This window comes from Pholis gunnellus (genome assembly GCF_910591455.1).
Source record: "Pholis gunnellus genome assembly, chromosome: 9".
Lineage (NCBI taxonomy): Eukaryota > Metazoa > Chordata > Actinopteri > Perciformes > Pholidae > Pholis > Pholis gunnellus.
In genome coordinates, this window is record NC_136535.1 from 150,744 (window position 1) to 159,993 (window position 9,250).

Here is a 9,250-nt window from a genome sequence, read left to right on the forward strand (position 1 = left end):
GTGAGAGAAGCTAGTAAATAAAGGCTTACTGTTGATTGATTGATTTGATTTATGTAAATTGTAATATGGTATCTTTAGTGTGGTAATAAGTAGATGGATCATAAAACTCAGGATTCGGATCGGATCACGGATCAGAGTCACAGATCGAATCAGCACAAAAGAAAAAAGAGAGCAAATAGATAATTGTTGATCCTTGATGATCCATATTGGCAGATACACATCCCTTTGTTGTTTGATTATAGCAGCTGGTCTACAAGGATCCAGACTATTTTTTGCCATTGTCCCAAAAAAGTTTTCACACTACATTTTACGAGATTACATTTGAACACATAATGTTAACGTTATAATTTACCTTTGCCCAATACTCATTCTCACTGAACAGCAGTTTTGTCACTGAGCCGGAAGCCGGTGTCGTAAAGTGTACAGACAAGGTTATTTAAAATAGGACCAGTGATCTGAAGTCACTTCAGGCGTTTTTTTTTTTTCAAGTCACAGCAGAGACACTCTCTAGCTTGCTTCCTCATTTGTGTTTACAACAGTTTTGACATTGACGAGTTACAAAAGTCAGAGCAGCAGTTACATTTTGTAGTGAGTTTTTTTGTCTGTATTTAATGTTGTAAAAGTCAAGCTGATTAATGGACTGAACAAAAAGGGGCTTCTGACTTATGGATTCATGGATTTCTGCTCTGAAAGTGAGCCAAGTCCTTCGTGTCCTTGTGCATGCTGATAATAGTGGTAGCTATTAGCTGTGAACGTCTCCCTTCACCCTTGTGGTGTATTTTTCTGATGATTATACTTGTCTCATATTACCTGCCTGTATTAATTTACCGTGTGTCTAGTTTTATCCAGTGTGGGATACATGGGAAACACATGGGAGGGATACAATGAAGAGTGGAACGAAGACAAGCTACACACACAAAGGTGGTATTGACGTCTATAAATGTATGTGATTATTTACACTGACCAGCCCTCGTTTTGCTGTATTATTTTTGATGCACAGTGAATCTATTATTGCATTGAACTCTACTGAATCCAGTGTGTTTCACAGACATTGAAAAGAGTGCCTCCTTTATTATAAGATATTAATGTCTTGGAGGACTTAAAAACTTCTTGGCTCAGTTGTGTCTTAGCACCAAGTGTCTCTCATCCCACCCCCCACCGCTTCTGACAGCTGATGAGAGGGTTTCCTTTTTGGACATCTTTACTTTCACTGCTTTATAAATCATGACTTTTGGACCCAAAGTGGGCCGGAGGCTTGACAGACATGAGGAGAGCGCTGAAAACACTTTAAGGACTCTGAGCTCCTGAGGTAAAAGGAGAGAAATTTCAAAAACCCTGCTGTTCATGATGTGAGCACGCAGAAACCAAAAAGATGAAAGATTGCACTGCACAAGACTGCAGTTTAAAACACACACAAAAGTTCCTCTATCTTTATTTTTGCACCTACCCCTTCATTCTCTCCCGTCTATTTTCCTTACTTCACCAATTCACTTTGCCTCTCTCACCTAATTGTCTTTATCTTGTTTTTTCTTCCTCCCCCTCTCCATCTGTCAGTGCTCCTCTTCCTCTCTGGAAACCGGCCAGTGCTCCAGCAGCTTGACATCAAACTACATGACTGGACAGCACTTCATTCAGTCAGCTCTTTACAGAGAGAGCCAAAGTCGGCTGAGGTCAGCTGTCGGCACACTTTTCTATTTATACATGTGTGTATTTATAAGGGGCGCTTGCTCAACAATGAAAGGCCAAAGAAAATGTTCCGTGGACAGCTAAAACAGTTAATTTGCAAATTAAGAGTCCTGAATTTGGCAAAACTTTCCTACCAGCTCGGAGAAAGACAACACGTACAAAGACCAACTATTTATAGGATTTATGGTTTGTGACTATGTGGTCAGTGTTTCATGATCAACCCAGAAAAAATGTTGGCATTGCAGGTTCCTGCCAACCACGAGATCCATTTAATGTTGATGCTTCTGAACCAGCCTCGTATCACAAGCACACAATGTGTTTAATGTTGTGAAAGGATTGGTTAGGTTAAGGCAACAAAACTTCTCGGTTAAGGTTAGAAAAACCATGATTGTTTGTGTAAAAATTATAAGGTAAGAACAAAACCCACAAACCTTAACTACGTGAATAAATAGCTGTCTTTACTCAACTTTCTTACGTAATATTCAGTGACAAGCATAAAGAAACATTTTGGTTTAACATGGGACACGGACACTGATCTCCTAGGTGAAAGTCCTGTGTGTCCTGTGTTTACCCTTTGGGGACTCTGTGACTTGTTATACTCGTTATTATACCACCCAACTTTCACACCACGCAACATTCAATAACGGCTGCTTTCTGTACTGCAACACTTGCTCTGACTGAACGAAACAACGTCTACATTCATTGTGTATGTGTCCAAACTTCAGACTGGTTGTGGACTGGCAGCTCTGCTCATTCTAAACTGTATTTACCTCCCACATCCCCACCTGATTGAGACTGATTGAGCCATTCACCTCTACTTCTCTCAACTTCTACAAACTCTGAATGTTTTCTTGTTCCAATTATCATGACTTGCTGCTCTGACAAATGGTGAAGTGAACCTACGAGGTGATTGATCATTCGCTGTAAATCTGCTACGTCTGATCCTGGTACATCTCATCTGGCTTTCAGTTTAGAAAATGGATGACACTTTGCCTCATGTCTCCTTTTTCTATGAAGGTCAATGTTATATTTAATTTATCTTAAAAGGTAGTGGTGGCAGTCTTTATTTCAGGAGAGGCAATCTGCCCCTGCTATAATACGCAGTGGGAAACCCTGTGTAATCACTAAAACGCAACAGAACACAAGAAACATACTGCAGAGCCCCGGGTCCTTGAGGCTGTGAGCCAACAGCTGTAACCAGTGAACCAGTGAACCACTGAACCACTGCTGCGCCATGCGAGCGCCATGACGCAGGTTAGAGTCTGTGTTTGACACAGAGTCAGACGTCCTCTGGTATATCACACCGACGGGGAGACAGACAGACGGGGAGGTGGGAACCCCGCCATATGTGCCTCGTTCTGAGTGCATCTCTAAACAAGACCGCACACATTCGAGTACATTGACACACACCTGAAAATCACGGGCAAAAACATCAGACACATGGTTGTTGCCGCGACGCCCTTGACAACATCTCCAGTGGCTGCCGGGCTTTACTTCATGTGTAATGTAGAGGGATTAAAGGATGAGTGTTGATATTCAGAACACCTCATGTACGGTGCTTCCACACCCACGAGCACAGAGGTGTTCAGAAACATTCTAAATCCAATATTTCCCAGGGGAAACACTTTAAGCTCTATTCTACATTTGTCTTTGTCACACACTCACACACCACCACTGAGCCAAGTCAAAGTCTATTTAAACAGTAACCGTTAAGAGCATTTAGAGAAAATCAAACGGTAACAATTTTCAAAATCAATCAAAAAGTAATTGGGGTTTGGACTGTTGATTGAAGAACACAAGCAATTTAATGTGGAAATTGTAAAGGGCATTTTTTCAATTTACTGATTATTGGACAGAATGACTATACGTCTCACTTGATTATTCCCTCAGTAAACATTGTAAACATGAGTTTATGGTCTCAATCTCTAGTTTCAAGTCTTCTTCAATACAGCATGATGTTCATTTAGTAAATGATGGTCCATTTAGAGCAGTGGTCCCCAAACTACGGCCCGCGGGCCGGATGCGGCCCGCCTCCACATTTGGTCCGGCCCCCTGAACAATACCAGAGACGCATTATGATTTTTTTTCAGTCTGCACAATTGATCGAATTTTAATCAGCCAACCACCAGGGGGCGAACGAGATGAGAGCTGTCATGCGCGCACCCTGTAGAAGTAGAAGAGTAGAAGAAGTAGAAGTGCCGAGAGACGGGAGCTTGAAGGACGAGTACTTGTGCATTTATTTACACGCCGGCATGTCATGTCTGTCACTACATGGTCGCGCGTTTTCAATTCCCCTGCTCTCTGTATCGCGCACGGCGGTGTTCCGATCCGCGCGCACGATGCAACGGTCGCTCACCTGCGAGTACCACCCCCCCCCAAAAAGCTGTAAACCTATAGGGAAAACACTGAAAATAATTAATGAATAATCGTGATAAATAATCGTGATATCCATGATCGGGCCCTAGGTCAAACGATATGTTCAGTGATGTGGCCCTCACAGGAAAAAGTTTGGGGACCCCTGATTTAGAGTAAAATACTTCAGGGCGTGGCTACCTTGTGATTGACAGGTCACTGCCACGGTGTTGTCCGGTCTGGGAGTTGTCTGCGTTTTTGTCTTTGACCCTTTTTTTTTGTTCATGAAACATTTTGGTTGACTATAAATGTCTTCTTCAGTGTTCGGTTGTAATTTGCTGCATCGTCTCTTGTCTGGTTGGAAAAAAAAAAACGGCAACGGCTAAAATGCCAAAAATAAAGCCTTTGTCAAAATTGAACAGTAAGTCATGTCTGGAGCCCAGTTGGAGTTCGTAGAGTGTCTCAAATAACAAACCTCAATTTCTTATCATCCCACATGTTAATAAAGACATGGCTGAATTTTTTTAAAAGAGACCTAAAGGCAAGTTTGAGAGTAAACAAAGTTTAGGGTAAATTTGAGGGTAAAGTTGAGTTGAGACTGTCTTGAAGGGAGATGGAGTCTTATTTAATCTGTCAGGGAGACAAGCAATAAAATGATTAATAGGAGAGAGAGGAGGGAGAGCTGAGGTGTGAACTCAAGGCCTCACAGCAGCAGGCCACAAACTAAAGGGAGACGTCACGATGACTACGTCCACTTCTTATACAGTCTTTGCTACTGACACAGGAAAACAAGAAAAGGACGTGTTTCACAACTGCTCCAGTTTCCAAAAAAGAATGATTAAAGAGAATGTGTTCAGTGAACAAAAGTGCACCTTTCTCCTCCGCTGAGACCAAGGAACTGACAATATTTGGGTCAAATACAACAAAGGAATTCATCATGAGGTCTATTTATCTATCTATCCTTCCATCCTTCCATCTATCTATCCGTCCATCTATCTATCCATCTATCTATCCTTCCATCTATCTATCAGTACATCCATCTATCTGTCAATCTGTCCCTCTATCCATCCATCTATCTATCTATCTTGGTTAACAAAGACGTTTTACTAGAACAGGTTTAAACTTCAGAGGCTTCAAACTATTCTTGCCATATCATATATAATGGGCAGCCATTATTACAAAGCATGATGAGGGTAGGGCTGCACAATTAATCAAATTTTAATCGCGATCAGGATTTTGGCTGCCTCAATTAAATGAGCATGATCGTCAGCGATATTGACGTTTAAAATGCATGCTCTGCTACATATCAAATCCCGATCCGCGCCCACGATGCAACAGCCGCTCTCCTGCGAGTAGCACCCCCCCCCAAAAAGCTGTAAACCTATAGGGAAAACACTGAAAATAATTAATGAATAATCGTGATAAATAATCGTGATATCAATATTGATGAAAATAATCGTGATTATGATTTTGGCCATAATCGTGCCATTACATTACATCCGACGGGATCACCGACTGCCTCGTGTCCCCTCCAAAGAATTAAATTATAACTCGACAGGGCCGAGTACAACTGGAAATATTGCACCGATTCACGTGGAGCCTCGAGGCTAATGCAAGGTCTTGCAACACCTTGACATGAACACCGGTGGGATTTATTCCACTGCTAAGAAATCAAAAAGACCCTTCTTATGACTTCAAATCTATCCTCTGAGTCATCGTGTTCAGATGTGATCCAGAGATTGTAGTCTTGATTGTCCACTGTATATTTGTGGGAGAGAGACCATTTTGGATGCTCATCAAATCCAGGTACTGGACACAAAATCAACACCTACACAAGATAATGTAAGCTCATAGAACAAGACCACTATCGTCAGCAAAGGTGCACACAACCATGTAACTGTGATACACCCTTGTGTACATTAATCAATATGAATTACCAGACTGCTATCTGGTGAGGGGCAATGCGATGAAAATACAAACAAGCAGGCTCTGTTCATTAGATTAACCAGGACAGAAGTCAGAGTGAGAGGCTACTAAAGGTGCAACCATACATGTAGATATTTATTCATTGAAAACTGACTGTGTGTGTGTGATGGAAAGAGAGTTGTGTCTATCTATGGCCAATGAGGAACAGTAACCGACGAACACAAAGCTTCTTCAGTTATGTGTGTGAATAATGTTACATATATACCCATATCTAATGTGTTCATCCCACTGCAGTCCTCTCAGGACAAGAGGAGAAACATAAAGTAAGTCAAGCACACACGATTAACTTTCAGTGGTCAGACTGACAGAAAACGCCCAATGAACATGATGCGGCTCGTCAGCTAACTGGCTCTTTTGCAACTTCCGTTTGTAAACCAGGTCTTCCTCCGACACAGAGAGCAGCGGCTTGTTACTGCTTCGAATCCCCAGACAGTTTTTTGGAGTGCCCTTTAAAGCAGGCACTTAATCCCTGCTGCTCCCGTGGAGCTGCTCCACTGTGGTTTTAGAATGTGATTATGCATATAAGATTAGATTAAGCTTCAATGATCCTCTCGGGTACGACTGTGAGATGTCTGCTTGTGAAGCAGGTCAGTGCTGAAAAGGAAGGAAATATGAGAATCTAAAAAACAATTGAGATATATTGTTGAGTAAAAGTTCATGTCAAGGAACTACAGTGGATGAATAAAAAATGTATATAAATAGTGGATAGTACAGAGATAAAAATGTGATATAAAGATTAGAATATAATGAGAGCATAAAACTTTGAGTAGTATAAACAGAGTATAAAGATTAAGAGTAACATGAAGAGTAAAAAGTGTAGAGTAATATAAAGAGTAAAAAGATTAGAGTAGTTTAAAAAGTATAAAGATTAGAGTAGTTTAAAGAGTATAAAGATTAGAGTAGTTTAAAGAGTATGAAGATTAGAGTAGTTTAAAGAGTATACAGATTAGAGTAGTTTAAAGAGTATAAAGATTAGAGTAGTTTAAAGAGTATACAGATTAGAGTAGTTTAAAGAGTATACAGATTAGAGTAGTTTAAAGAGTATACAGATTAGAGTAGTTTAAAGAGTATGAAGATTAGAGTAATAAAGAGAGTATAACGATTAGAGTAGTTTAAAGAGTATAAAGATTAGAGTAATAAAGAGAGTATAACGATTAGAGTAGTTTAAAGAGAGTATAAAGATTAGAGTAGTATAAAAATAATATAAAGATTAGTGTAGTTTAAAGAGTATAAAGATTAGAGTAGTTTAAAGAGTATAAAGATTAGAGTAATAAAGAGAGTATAACGATTAGAGTAGTTTAAAGAGAGTATAAAGATTAGAGTAGTTTAAAGAGAGTATAAAGATTAGAGTAGTATAAAAATAATATAAAGATTAGAGTAGTTTAAAGAGTATAAAGATTAGAGTAGTTTAAAGAGTATACAGATTAGAGTAGTTTAAAGAGTATACAGATTAGTGTAGTTTAAAGAGTATAAAGATTAGAGTAGTTTAAAGAGTATAAAGATTAGAGTAATAAAGAGAGTATAACGATTAGAGTAGTTTAAAGAGTATAAAGATTAGAGTAATAAAGAGAGTATAACGATTAGAGTAGTTTAAAGAGAGTATAAAGATTAGAGTAGTATAAAAATAATATAAAGATTAGTGTAGTTTAAAGAGTATAAAGATTAGAGTAGTTTAAAGAGTATAAAGATTAGAGTAATAAAGAGAGTATAACGATTAGAGTAGTTTAAAGAGAGTATAAAGATTAGAGTAGTTTAAAGAGAGTATGAAGATTAGAGTAGTTTAAAGAGTATACAGATTAGAGTAGTTTAAAGAGTATAAAGATTAGAGTAGTTTAAAGAGTATACAGATTAGAGTAGTTTAAAGAGTATACAGATTAGTGTAGTTTAAAGAGTATAAAGATTAGAGTAGTTTAAAGAGTATAAAGATTAGAGTAATAAAGAGAGTATAACGATTAGAGTAGTTTAAAGAGTATAAAGATTAGAGTAATAAAGAGAGTATAACGATTAGAGTAGTTTAAAGAGAGTATAAAGATTAGAGTAGTATAAAAATAATATAAAGATTAGTGTAGTTTAAAGAGTATAAAGATTAGAGTAGTTTAAAGAGTATAAAGATTAGAGTAATAAAGAGAGTATAACGATTAGAGTAGTTTAAAGAGAGTATAAAGATTAGAGTAGTTTAAAGAGAGTATAAAGATTAGAGTAGTATAAAAATAATATAAAGATTAGAGTAGTTTAAAGAGTATAAAGATTAGAGTAGTTTAAAGAGTATAAAGATTAGAGTAGTTTAAAGAGTATAAAGATTAGAGTAATAAAGAGAGTATAACGATTAGAGTAGTTTAAAGAGAGTATAAAGATTAGAGTAGTTTAAAGAGAGTATAAAGATTAGAGTAGTATAAAAATAATATAAAGATTAGAGTAGTTTAAAGAGTATAAAGATTAGAGTAATATCAAGAGTCTAAAGATTAAAGTAATATAGAGAGTATAAAGATTAGAGTAATATCAAGAGTATTCAAATTAAAGTAATATAGAGTATAAAGATGAAGGTAGTATAAAGAGAGTATAGAATAGTATGAAGAAGGACACATGTGAGGGAAATATATTGTTGAGTGAAAGTTAATATAAAAGGAACTACAGGGGATAAATAAAGCTTTATCTCTTTGCACGTCAAATGACAGAAACTACATGTAAATACACCAATGAGCTCTGTTTGCCAGACATACCCATCAGCTGATCTTGAAGCTGTGATTGGTCCCAGACTGCCCGTTGTAAAGCTAAGAGAGGGCCGGTGGTGACGACACAAAACAATCACAGAGCTGAATACTGAATGCACAGTGCTGGAGGCTGCCTGTGTGATGCAAAGCGTGTGTTCAGTGTGAGAGATGATGCAGAAAAACACACAACACTGGAGGAGAAAATGTTTTTCCACTAAATGTGCAGACAACGTGGAGGTAAAAGATATAGATGGATGAATATAGATAGATATTAGATGGAGAGAGGGATAGAGAGCAGGGAGACGGTACGCATGAAACAATGCAGCCCTCTGTATCCAGACCAGCTCTCTGCTGTTAACTCACTGTACCACACATCACACCACAGCTACCAGCATCAACACTTAAAAGGCATGGGCTCATGTCAAAGGGTCATAGTATAGTCGTTCCTTGTGTATAAAATGGTGAAAACTACATGTGAACACAAAGTAACATAAAACACACATCTCAACCAAGCC